Source organism: Diorhabda carinulata, chromosome X (assembly GCF_026250575.1).
Source record: "Diorhabda carinulata isolate Delta chromosome X, icDioCari1.1, whole genome shotgun sequence".
NCBI classification, from domain to species: Eukaryota; Metazoa; Arthropoda; class Insecta; order Coleoptera; family Chrysomelidae; genus Diorhabda; species Diorhabda carinulata.
In genome coordinates this window covers 25,802,123-25,815,338 of record NC_079472.1, presented here as the reverse complement: position 1 = coordinate 25,815,338, position 13,216 = coordinate 25,802,123, and the positions used below count along the sequence as shown (strand labels likewise).

The following is a 13,216-nucleotide window of genomic DNA, read 5'->3' as shown; positions in this document are numbered from 1 at the left end:
TTCGTATACGAACAATTTTTGTTGGATTTGTTTCGTTTTGAAGACGCATTCAGTCGATTATTATACAGTTTCTGGTTCATATGCATAGATCATGATCTTATAGTAATCTTTTAAAGCACTGCGATTCAATTTTTTTAACATTTCTTTGTAATATCAGTTTACGCACAGCATCCAGCGTCGATGTTTTCTGGCACAACAGTCGATTTTAGATGAAGTTCACGAAATTCATCCTATAGAGAAGTGGGACCACGATTAAATACAAAAAAACCAGCAAATCGCGGTGGCCCGAAATGGAGCTTCATCACTAAAAGTGGAAGCGATTGGCACACTGCTGTTGGCTTAATATACGTCGAAATTCATAGAAAATCATCGCATGAAAACGTTCGCGATATAATTCCATTTTTTTAACTAAAGGACTTTTCGGGACTCTAACCCGTTTTCAGATAGGTCACATATTAGCTGATTGGGTATCCTACCCCAGAACTAGATTTAATTCACAGTTTCCGAACGTCACGTTCAATTTTCGGTGGAAATTTCAGATGAATGATCCGCAAGAACTTTAATAATAATAAGGGATTTTTATGCTAAAATACGAAAGTAAAAAACTGCAGTTCTCAGTGACATATCAATGACGCTGCTCCTGAGAATTAATAGTAGACAGCTATTTAAGAAAATAAATAACTTTTAAAAGTTCAAAAAATCAAAGACAAATGGAACAACCCTTCAGCTAGTCGCAAGTCGCATTTACCCACAGGTCTACCAGGAAAGTAGGGTAGCATATGACTACGACCTGATTAACTCCATCAGCTTCCGAACAACAATAAACGTGTTCCTAACGTTTCCGAACATTCAGATCATGATAAGGTTAACCAGATCATAGTTTCCGAAAAGTCCTCAAGATGAATGTGTCAAATATCTGTAAACAACTCAAATATTACTTGTATGGCAACACGTTATGAGGATGTTTACCATTAAAAACATCAACCTTTGTGATGGCAATGTCAGATTTGACATATGCACATCAGTGTTGCCATATTTCGTAACTCAAGTATCAACCCTCGTACAGCTTTAAACCTAGGCTGAGTAACTCTCAGGACAGATACCATAGGAAGGTTATGATAGTAGTTAACAACTAATTTCATTCAAAGTTTTTTGAAGAATGCTATGAAGTTCGAGATTTTCATATACTCGAAATACATTTGCGTTATTTACATGGTTATAGCAAATTGGATAATCATTTTATCTGGAATAAAACGTATTTATATCCTGAAAATTTCGGAATCTCATATATCAGAACATGTGCTGGTAGGAGGAAAACACTCACATAATAATTTATGATTTGTTCATAAAGTAAAAGTGAAATTTTTTATCGTTTACGATGCTATAATACAACAATAGAATTTAATAAGTATTACAAGGGGATGATTATAGGTACATATAATCTATTACAAAGTACCATGGACGACTAACAAATGAAGAGATTCTAAGATATTTTAACAAGCAACGAGACACTGAAATTATAAAAAGTGTAAAGCAGCAACTGAATGCATATAATTCAAAATAAGAAATGTCAACTGTTGATTGAGGGAAAGATCGAAGGCCGAAGAGGAATCGGAAGAAAAAAATGTTTCATTCAAGCTCAGTTAACATTCAAAAGTTAATTTCTCGGAGTGAATTGGGGGCACATAATTTTAAATTAAAAAACCGTGAGTGTATCATAAGTATAATTAACGACACCCTAATCAGAAATATGTGCCTGTAATTGAAAACTGGCAAATATTATTAAACCCTTATGCTTCAAAATGACTAGGTGTCAATGGGTATTTACTTTCCTACCTTGATCATTCCAATTAAATTCGACTGATATGGGTAGATGTCTAGATAATACCATTACTTGTCAGAAATATTGCTTGAGGATAATTATTAAGATGGAAAACGTAGCAGAATTTCAGTGTCGACGCTTCCTTCAGTGTTGGTGTAATGGTAGTATAAACGGTGTATTCAGTATTCCGAAAATGTTGATTATGGTTACAGAACTGTGCAAATAACTCCATTATCTTTTTATAAGTAATAATTTTAACGTATGATCTCGCTTGATTACTGAAATAAATATTTTTGGAATTTTGACAATTTGAAAAATCTTCTATTTTCATCCTTAAATTTATTTTGTATTCCGAACTTCCCCGATATAAAGGAACCTTAAGGGAGAAAAACTAATTCAACAATAGTATTGAATGAGCGTTCAAAACACTTGTTGCTCTCTGTGCATTGATATATACGATAAACGTAAGCCCCATTGTGGCGCTGGTTATATTGATTTTCCTGTGGGTGTCAATCGGAGGGATTACTCGTTTACTTCACTTGTTAATCTTGATTGTGAAACGCTATTAGAATAGCAAATTTTGGTTTGAAGCCCTCAAGGCAAATTCCAAAGTGTCCTTGTTTACTTGCTTTGGTTCCACTGCTCTTAATATTTCTTAAACCTAAATACAAACCTTATACAAGTATTAATTTGTTAATAGAAGTGATTATGCGAAAATGTGTACCACATTCTCCATTTTAGTATAATTTATAAGATCGTTACCATCATTTGAAGAAACTAACTGACAAATTTTATGGCTGTAGGTGTACATTGTGTCGATTTTTAAAATTATATGTTGATAAAACAGTAAGCAATAAACAAAAGCTAAAATAACAAACGTTACAAAGTATTACGTAACTACGTACGTAACGAATTCACTAATCAGGAAAATATGAAATGAATGTAAATTGAAATATATCTATCATGGAAATAATACTATGACATTGAAAAATTATAATATGACGTTGAAGCATAACTTGAGCATACGAAAAGATATAGCTAAATTATGTGACTTGGTATTAGTTTTAATTTAATAGAAATGTATTTCGTCCTGTAATAAAACGTATTATTTCTCTAATGTCCTTAGAGGTTTTGAGAGATGAGATAGATTTGATGTTTGGGTGGAAATAATTCTTAAAGTTTTTTTTCTATCCCACATACAATGGAATTTCTTACAAATTCAGAAGACGTAGGCGTTATGGTTAGAATACAAATCTCGGAGATGGTCTCTAATCTGTGTAATAATGAAGATGGATTTTAAAAAGGAAAGCAGTCAAAATTGTTTTCCTCATTAAATAAACTCGTAGCATATTTAATGTTGGTTCAGATGACTGAATTATGCTATAAATTATTTTAAAACTACACTTTTGTCAATAATTTGAATCGATTGTTTCCTATACCTGCGCTCAAGCTCGTCTAATTCTTTAACTCTCTCAAATTTTGGTTCTTAAATTAATGATAATTTGACAAAGAATGGAAATGGTATGATTTCTCTTTAATAGCAATCTATTTAATGGATTATTTCACGATAACCAAAATAATAAAATGCTCGTATAACACATTTTGGAATGAGACATTAGATATTGTGATGTTTTTCTTATTTATTTACACTTTCTATTCGTGGGATGAATTTAAAAACACTGTCTCTTACGTTCTTAATTTATTTAAATATTTTTCACTACACTTAACCAACTTATAATAATTAACTAATACCTAATACTAAACTAATTTATATAATTTATTTAAATTCTTCGGCTACTTTTCTATTCCGTTCCGCTCACCAGCACTATTTAATTTAAATTAACTAACTCAAAGAAGAGAGAGAGATTCGTTGGTTAACGTTTGGTAGGGTAAGGAGGATTTTTGTAGGGAAGGTGGTTTCTTTGAGTAGGTCCTGATATAGGAATAGCTCCTCAGCAGTGCATCTAACTCAGATAAAAATATACCCAAAAATAAATTCTCCGACCAAGACCGGCTTCATGTCGGGGACGATTTAGTAACAATATTGGTGTGAATTGATCATTTAATAATTCTTTTTCGGCATTTGGGTTTACTATGGAGTGTATTCATTTCGATAAACGGTGTCCCGAGCGAAGAATTCATTCTCTAAAGCAAATGGTTGATGATTTGTCCAGTTGAGACGAGGCCAGGTATGAGCGAGCTGTGCGAAGGCATGGGTTCTCGCGCCTCCCGGGACCCTTCAGGCGCTATCAATCTGTCAGTATTTTTAAAAAGCTGTGAGGGTTTTATCTAACATTCACCCTATGCTGAGATTATTTTGATGTTATACTTAAAAGTAAATATTATGTTTACGCTTCTAAATAGTCTTGATTAAATAAAGGAATTAAATAAATCTGTAGGTATCTACATATTGTCTACACGGTTTTAATATTTAAAAGTATGGTGCCCCGCAAGTTTTGAAGTATGGATTTAAACTATTAAATCTGGAAACTGCTATGCTACTCGACAGATAGACATCTAGAAGTAATTTGGGGCTTTTCAAGAAATATCTTTAGCATTTATAGTATTTGAGTATTTGATTCCTGGGTGACGGAGTGCATACAGCGAATTTCGCAATTTTCTATATAGTGCTAATTAATCGGTGTATTTCAATTTTCACTATATTTTGTGGCAGTTTCAAAATTCTTATAACAATTTTTACTTTTGAACTGTGAATATAATATTAACATCTGTTTTTTTCATATTATACTTTCTAATATCTGTCTTATTTGTCCATCCATCCCTCATTATTTAAGTCATTTCAAAAAAGGTATTGTAATATTTAATATAAAATATGTAAATAAAATAAAATAGATATTTCAAAATTTGCAGCACTCTGTTGTAATTATCATAAGTACTACAAAAACAGATCAAAATTGCAAAGGCAATATGTTCATACTATGTTAATATTCAATTTAATATTTAAATTGAGGTGTCTTCACGGCCGAACATAACAAGTTGATCACCCAGTAGTCAAGGGTATCAAAACATTTAATAATACAGAAAGTAGAAAACTGATTAGATAAGTAAAGTGAAATCCATAAATAATAACTACGCTCTGAACAATATAAAGAGATATGGGAATATAGATATAAAACACGAACAAAAAGTACTCTAGCCTAACTTTTATTAATGAATATTCAAAATTTTTCAGGGGGGCTTCCTAATAGCACCTCCTACAGGTCACTGCGGTGGCTAGCACCGCCACTGTAAAGAGCCGAAGTATTGATGACCTTTGTTAAAATAAAAATATGTTTGTATAGTTATATGAAATATTTTTTCTTATAAATGTTTCGTGATATTGAATATTTTATTAATAAAATTCAAATAAACTTGATTCAAAGTATTGTCAAAGGGACATGTAGACAGACAGAAAATTGTCAGTGGCCAAAAAAAGCGAATATCTAGCAAATTGCGTTGTCATGTTGATAAAGAAATCAGATCTCACTAAAACAATTATACAGACGCTCAAGCCATAGCGGGTTTAACCTTTCATTATAAAAATTCACTAAATCGCCTCTGTTTAATTTCCACACCATCATTACATCACTAGTTCCAGCAATATACTCATAATTGCCCAAGTAACACACCGCGTAAGCTGCGTTATAAACGTTTATTCTACCTGATTCCCAAACTTTCATGCCCCTTTTAGCACATTTTTTTTTCATTTTAAAGGAAAGTCAGCTTCACGTGGTGTGGAATCTAGCGAGTAAGAGAGATGTACTCAGACAGAAATTTGTCAGTGGCAAAAAAGTTGTGAATCTAAAGTAAATTACGTTGTCATGTTGAAAAAGGAATCAGATCTCACTAAAACAGTTAACCTTCATTCAGTTAAACGTTTCATTATAAAAATCAGCTTCAATGTTGTTTTTTAGGAGCTTCAAGAAAAACGTTAGTCATTTGAAAGATCCTCAAGTACCGTTGTCACAGAAGCTGCTTTCTGTTAAAGATATCTATAAGAAGTTTTATATCGTCTATACAACTAATCTTATAACCTAAGATTCGTGGGAATAGATTAATTAACGTAGTTACTGAAATTTGTTAATATAGCATTTCAGCTTTATTATATCTGTAGGGTGACGCTTCCATATATTTAATTCATACGAACGACCGTATCAGAAAAAGAAATAAGTGATATTGTCATTTGAGTCTTCTTGCCAAACTGTTAACTGAGAAAGTTACTAGGAATAAAATAATAATGGGCTCGCATTAAGTCATTCACGTTGTTCTCTCTACCTCTTGATAGAGGTAGAAAACAAAACTTATACATCATATTCTTTAACTGCAAAGTAACTCTAAAAGATGGTACAAGTAATAATTTTGGTTGATAATCATATTATTTGTCATTGATGCTGAAAAAAATTATCAACGGCATTAAAATTTTATTTTTGAGAAGAATTATATGAATAGTTGAATTTGCTTTTTTAGAATTATCTTAGACAAGTTTCACAGCAAAGTTGATTTTTTTGAAAAATATTGGTGAAAGAATGATACTGATATAATGTTATCACTTTTTAGTATCTTATGAGAATCAGAAAATACATAGAGTTCACTTTTGGTTCTACATTAGCTCTATATTGTTGTTTTGTTGTGCATATTTTAACCCCTTCAATAAAACGGTCGAGGAAAATGGACCTCTTCAGATGTATACGCGATATTTGAATAATGTTTAAACGTGTTTCCAACTATTTTGAGCACCATTTAGCTTTGGAAAATTGTGATGTGAACGGTTATTTTTCGTTAATAAAACTAGTTGTGCTACCTGGGTAATTTATTTCACCCTGATTTTTTGTTTCTGAAACAAGTAAATATAATGTTTCTTTCTTATTTGACTGCTTAAGCGTTGTTGTTAATTATCACACAAAAATAATTCGATTTCTTATAAACTAATGGAAAGCAAGTGTGATTTAGTAATAAAATTTACTTTTTATCCAAATTAAGACGTTAACTTATTTTGGAATATCGTTTCGGAATATCTCCAGAAGTAAATTTTGCTTCCAATTTAAATAAATTGATAGACTCATCAAATTTCAAGATATTTCATAGAAAGAATCAGCTTCGTTTACTAAATTTATAGTTGTAGGTCTCAGGCGCATAATATTTCTTGAACGATCACATACTTGAAATAATTAGTATATATTATTTACTTTGCTTTCTCAAATACGATCCTTTTAATAAGCCTGCAATTAAATGAAAATGTTCAGCTTTATAAAAAATGAGTTTAAATTCTAGTTTTAGGTATATTCCAATCTTTGCACAAAAGCTTTTTTATGCTACATTAATGTCTGCTTCAAATATTCTTCCTATATCTCACTTATTTGTTTTATTACCTTTTTGTGTTTTTCTTAGTATTTATCGAAGATATGACCCCTTAAGCTACAGCTCGATTTTTCAAAATCGACTTTTAGATTACATCACATCAACGTGTTAGACTGTAACGTCATGAGTTTAGAAAGAAAAAAATGTACGGTCAATAATGGGGCCAATACGAATAGTCATCTATAAAATCTTTCTCGTGAAAATTTGTTCACTCTTTTGGTATTGTTAGGTAATGCTTCATCGTGTGGTATTTTGCTTTGGGACTTTCTGCACTAATATTGACAATTCTTGAACACAAATTAGCTCGTGACGGTTACAGATACTGGAAAAAATTCCTTGATTTTGCCGTTCCCGATATTTTGAAACCTGTGTTTTCATTAGCATAAAGTTAATTGCTTCTGAATTAGAAAGATTAAATCTTCTAACGCAGCCAACGGTGATTAAACAGCGCTATATCTTTTATCATTTAAAATAAGATTTTAATTACATTTTTACCGCATTCATCTAATGTTTCAGAGGTTCCGTTGTTGTTAGCCAGTCATTATTATAAACGAAGACGTTCATTGAAAAATTTATTTGAAACTATAATAATTGAACGATTGTTTTAAATTCATTGTTCCAGTCTTTGTTAACTCGTTTTCTGTAATATTCGAACAAAAATACTGGAAATTGTGCCGCTATGAATCTGCATCATTTCTTCTAATTGATCATTCTAATTTTGTTGGACTAGACTTTACTTATTCATAATATCATGAAGATGCACTTAAATAATGACATATATGGAGTGACGAATCATTTATATTTCAACCGACTCTCATTGTAAAAACTTGACATATATAGACAATAATAAACGTCCTGAAATTAGAGCATATTTTGACAACGAAACAGGACTATTTACAAACAATGTAGTATATGTAAACAATAAGGTATGTGTCTATATTTTTTTTTGTAATCTGGTATCGAACAAAGAAAAAAAGTTAAAGGTTTGCAGTACTATGAATACTGACGAAGCCCACGATCTCCGTACCTTATAATGAAGATTTTCTAGTGCTAAATCCGAAGAAATAGCACTTCTCAAATGTAGATGCGGGTTATCACTCGGATCAGTATCTATTGAATAACATCTCAATCATTTACTTAAATCTACTTGGATTTAAAGCATAAATATTAACTTTACGGTTATAATAGTGAAATTTGCCCTATGAATCAGAATCCTCCGTGTTCATTCTGAGTGTAGTATCCACGTCATTATCAAATACACATGTGAGATTTTGATCTTTTTTTATTTAGTGTACCAATTCAAAAAATCAATTTATAGACTGATATTTTATATCACAATATATCACTGTTTAGCTCTGTTGAAATATTTTCGAACTATTTGGATGGTTAGCATTCAAACAAAAATTTATAATTTCCGATTGCTTTTTCTACTCAAATCTAGATGGCAGAACAATGCTAAATTCAAATAGAAATAAGGAATAGTGATATTAAGATGATTTAATGTTAATAGATATTATAAATAAGTAGAAGAAAAATAAAATAGATTATTTGAGGATGGAGATTTTTTTCAGGATTTTATAAGCAAAAAAAATTATGTGTCTGATAAAATTTTGTATAGAAAATCTGACGATTTTGATATAAATACTGGCACCGTCGTGCTGAAACTAACGATCCAGTTTCTAATAGAATTTGGTCAATCTCCAGTTTACATTTGGGTAGCACAATTGGCCCAAGCCGCAGGGTGAACCACAATCAACCTAATTTCAGGTGGTAAACTCTTTTGATCGAGTGTTGATGTTTTGCGATTTTAGCAAAGCTTTGCCCTTGAATAGCGCATGTACTTTTTGCAATGTTCAATCCAGTAGCTTAATAAACAAAGTAAAATATTGAAGAACTGCCCTTGGCTAAATATGCACTTTCTGCAATGTTGAATTCAGTCGAACTGATTTATCTGTTACCTTGAGGTTCTTTCTGTGTCAAGAGGGTTATTAAAACATTTCCCTCCAAATATCATTTTCGAGGAGAGCGAGAAATCACAAGGTATTAAAAATGCTGAGTAAGGTAGATGTAGACAGACATAACGGACATAAAGTAGCCAGACAGTCCCAAATCAGAAGAAACTTTTTGCATGAGGCGTTGTTAAAGAACAAAGAAGCCTCAGGCCCATTTTAAAGTTTTCTTCCGCGTATATCGTTTTGTAAACGTCCCAGTACTCCCTTACAGTTGTTTCTCTTACAACGAACGTGACATTAGACTTTGATGGACAAATTATTTTAGAGTGAAGTGAATGGCTTCACATTTAAAACTCTGATTTCTTCAGAGCGGTTAACCGAGGATCCAACTTTAATCTTCAGTGACAATTGTTAGTACAATCTGGATCTGCATAGAGACGATCTTTCAATTCCATGTAAATTCAAAACGGTTTTCTATTTGTTCATTAATTAAAGTTAGTAACCATTGATTATTCTTGAGTCATTTAAAAGTATGTAATTGTATGTATTGTAAACTTGATTTGATTTAGAAATGTAGTCCCTTTTTCACAAACTATGAAGTATTTGAAGCCTTAATATCAGTAAAGATAGATCTCATTATTTTGCGAGCTTTTTTTTTTCGAAATTTTGAAGTAGAAGTTAATGCGTTGCTCAAGATCTATATCACGACAGAAATTGCAAAAATAATCTCAGTAAATCGGCTATTGTATCAAACTAAAAAACCGCAACTGATAAAAATTAACCACTGCTTCTCTCATTACATGAAGCTATCAGACATACTTGTAATAAATGTTATTATGTTATCAAACTTTTCGAGTTTTTGATTCAATTTTTAGAACTTAATATACACACAATTATTTGATTATTTAATATTGTGGGAATGAAAGAAATTATTTCCGAGAATTTTTGTTTAATTTAAATCTAAGCTCTTATACTAAATCGCAGCGCGCGCATATTTCCAAACGAGGGTGTAATTTTGCAGGCCGACAATCGAGCCACCGCTGAAAGCTATGGATCGGCACGCGTTCAGATGTTTTACACCGACTAGTTTCCACAACCTACTGTGATAATGAGATAAACACGGCTTAAAGCAACGAAAAACTAAATTATTATCGTGTAAATCATAAATTTGAAGTGACAGTGGCCGCTTATATGCAAAAATAAGATTAAATGCCGCTAATTTTGCCTTAATAATGCCTTATTTTTGTTTTCAATGAAAAGTTTTCATCGCCTAGCTAAATTTTTACATTGCTTACATCAGTGTGTATTGTTATAAATATATGGGTCAGTCTTGAAAAGTGCCATTTTTGGATTTTAAAAATATGAAATGATTCAATTTTATTGGTATGTACCTATATGTATATAGTAAACACTAACAGTTGTTTTGGTATTAACTTACCAAAATACGTATACTTGCCATCAGTAAAAGTACCATTTCAACATTCTAGAAAACTGATTATTTCATTCACACGTTCTGAATGAAATAAACAGTTATTTGAAACAATTATTTTTATTTTAATTAGAAAGTGAAGATTATTCGTATCATATGTCGTATCATATGTTCAAATTTTTTATTTTCTACAGCGAAATGAATGTTACTAACAATTCAATTCTTAATCCATTCAATATATTTCCTTTGTGAGAGTTTCGTATACATATGCGCAAAAAAGTTTTACTAAAGGTCAAGTAGGTCGCAAATCTCACAGGGTGTTATGGTATAACCATAATATTAAGTAACATATATTTAGCTGTGAGTAAAGAGAATATCTACGACACCTTATATTAAAAAAAAAACAATTTTCCAATTAATTAGTGGTGCATTATATTATTATTTATTTATTGAAAAAGTACGGTTAACAAAAGCCTAATTTTTTACTTACAAATTACTTCTACTATCACCTTTATCTCAAGTATTTTTTGTCAGCAAATACCTTTCAAAAGTATCGAAATTTAATATATAGAATGAGTTTTGCTTTATTCCAATACTCACTAAAATAGGATCATTATAGAAAAATTAAGCTTCTATCATTTTAGGCCCAAGCTTATTTTGTCCGGACAACTGATTTTCTTGAATGGTTAATCTATTTAGCTGTTGTGATTGTGAATGAAATATGTGGGGTAAACTAGAAGGTCTGTTGATGTTTAGTTTTATGAGCACATAGCTCATTGAAAACATGGACGTGGAGAAAAATCGGATATTGTCGAGCACGCTGTCGATCATAGTCATGTTATAATTATAAATAATGTGAAAGTGTTGAACCATGTATCTAATGATAGATTGTTGTATGCATCCGATTATTGAGATTTGGTAGGACAGATTGATTAAGTTTTGAATCATCTTTGCTCTTTTGAGACGACAACTTGCAATTAATATTTTGTTGTCAAAATTAATTCTTAAAAAAGTCAAAAAAATTTCGAAAAGTCTGTTGGCACGTTTTGACTAACTGAAATTTCGAGGATTGTCAATCGCGTGAAGGTACTTGGATGAATTGGACGATGACGACAGCAATAAAGTGAAAATTGGTTTTTGAAAGTAGGGTTCTAAAGTAAATATGTGACCAATGCATGATACGTCATAATCAAGAATTTTTCAACTTGTACCAGATCCAATACATAGATAGGCTACAGTGGGTTGGTAGCGTCGTGTTTTTAATGAAGAGTCAATTCAGAAAACGATCTTCTGTGCCAAACGAACCGGAAGAAAAGGTCGGGATTCTTGAAAGAGGTGATTTTTGGGTAGCTTAGGTCCAGTTATGGTTTGTTATGCTAAAGATGGTGATGATGATCAATGAACAACTATCCTGGAGTCTTATAAGATTACTGTTTCCAAATGTATACTTAATATTCGCTCATGATAACACGTATAGGAATAATAAATCTTTTGAATTATTATATACGAATGAATCTCTTTCTCATTCTATAGTATATTCGATTACCTAACGGTTCATATTTCAAAACCAGCTCTAAATGTCGATTACCTTTATTGAACTATAATTGAATCCATATCGAAAGGAAAATAAAGAATTAACTCAAAAGATTCACAATAGATTTTCCATGTTATTGTTTTATTATAGAAGCAGCTGTCTCGTATATTAAATTCCATTACTTCAAATTGATTTGCTCGTAATCTGCTTGTGTACACATCTAAACCATAATGAGCAAATTAATATGTGGAACTTAGTGTTTATGTCATTTGTATTGCTTTTCTATTATCCACTTGATAATTCATCCACTTACTGTGTATTTATTTGAAATTAAGTTGTTTCTACTACCAACTGCTATTCAATAATTCATTATTTATTATTTTATCATTATCATTTATTTTCTTTTCCAACTCAGTTAATATGATGCTTTTTTCATTTCAATTTATTCGTTGTTTAGTAGCTCTAAGTTAACATATGCTATCTATATACTAAATTTCGATGTATCGCATTTGTCATTTATAGGCACTACCGTTAAAATTGAGAAATTTTGAACAAAAAAATTGACGCCACGATTTATGCCTCAATCTTATGTCTTATTTTGAGGTCTTATACTTGGACAAATCTGATATTCATTATCAGCATTTAAGATAATGCTAAGATAATAATAATCCAGTTTGATGGAACCATATTATATTAATTGGATCAGAACAATTGACTTAGAGGCGGATTCAGAGAGGGGCTAGGGGGGCTATGCCTCACCCCTTTGGTATCTAATTTACACTAGATCACTGGATAAAATGGGTAATTTGTTTTGTTCGGCTGCCGAACATGAGAGAAATCCGTGCGCTACGGCACTGATCCCATCATCCTACCACTACAAGATCATTCACCTCCCAGCTCCCACTCATCTAGTGACAATGCTGTGATTTAATTCCGTAAATGGATTTTCACATCTGGAGGGACTAATTCCATCTAACTTTTCCACACCACGTAGTTGATGAAGTGTTAGAAGCTGCTAATATCTACTGTGAGGACATTTCTGCTTTATCATTAGAGTTATTCGCAGAAATTGGACTTTGGCGGGAACATTGAAAATCGCTAATCCCCAAAGATCTTCTACG

At 31.6% G+C, this 13,216-nt stretch overlaps 1 protein-coding gene across 5 annotated transcripts in view; it reads left to right on the top strand.

Annotated features, from left to right (window-relative positions):
• Positions 1 to 10,189: 10,189 nt before the first annotated feature.
• Positions 10,190 to 13,216, top strand: part of LOC130901476 (potassium voltage-gated channel subfamily H member 6) — a 286,333-nt gene continuing 283,306 nt past the window's right edge. For all 5 annotated transcript variants that reach the window (XM_057812903.1, XM_057812899.1, XM_057812904.1 and 2 more), the window contains exon 1: positions 10,190 to 10,515. The gene's annotated coding sequence lies outside the window, so the exon portion shown is untranslated. The remainder of the gene's footprint in view (positions 10,516 to 13,216) is intronic.